Here is a 780-nt window from a genome sequence, read left to right on the forward strand (position 1 = left end):
GCTTGGGTCACATGCCCATCTCTAGAAGCTTCTGCCCAAGGGAATGGAACCCAGACATTGACCAGCCTGGATCATGTTCCCTTATCCCCAGTAGAGGAAGTACTTGCCTCCCAGACCCTATTCTGGAAGCAACAGCCACTTCCCACTTTCTTCCTTGCTGAGAGTAGCCTGATTTCCTGGACATAGCATGTGACCTGTGAGTCAGGAGGGGGAGGAAACCCAGTCCCAAGTACTGGCTCTTAATTGGTTTAAAGTTTGAGTTTAAACCAATCATATATATTTCCCTTGGCCATTGATTGGTTTAGTCATCGACATAGGATGCACTCTTAGCCAATGAGATTTGAGAGGAGGTCTGCTGGGGCTTTCTGGGAATGCTTGCCTCATTATTAGTTTGGAATAATTCTAGATTTATAGAAAAGTTGCAGACAGTACAGAATGTTCTATATACACTTCACCCAACATCTTACATCACCATGGTACATTGGTCGAAACTGAGAAATTAAGTTGTTATGTGCCTTTGAGTCGGACCCAACTCAGCGACCCCTCCTTGGGTTTCCGAGGCAGTATCACTACAGAAGTAGATTGCCCCATCTTCCTTCCGAAGAGTGGCTGGTGGGTTTGAACCGCCAGCCTTCTGGTTAGCAGTCAAGTGCCTTAGGCACTATACTACCAGAGCTCTGAGAAATTAACATTAGTAAAATACTATTCATGCAGATTTCACCAAGATGATTTAAATCACAGAACTAGCCTGCCATCGAAGCGCCCTAGCTCCAGACTTCG

The sequence above is a fragment of the Orycteropus afer genome, unplaced genomic scaffold, assembly GCF_000298275.1.
Source record: "Orycteropus afer afer isolate SDZICR_OR568_19922 unplaced genomic scaffold, OryAfe1.0 scaffold00083, whole genome shotgun sequence".
Classification (NCBI taxonomy): domain Eukaryota; kingdom Metazoa; phylum Chordata; class Mammalia; order Tubulidentata; family Orycteropodidae; genus Orycteropus; species Orycteropus afer.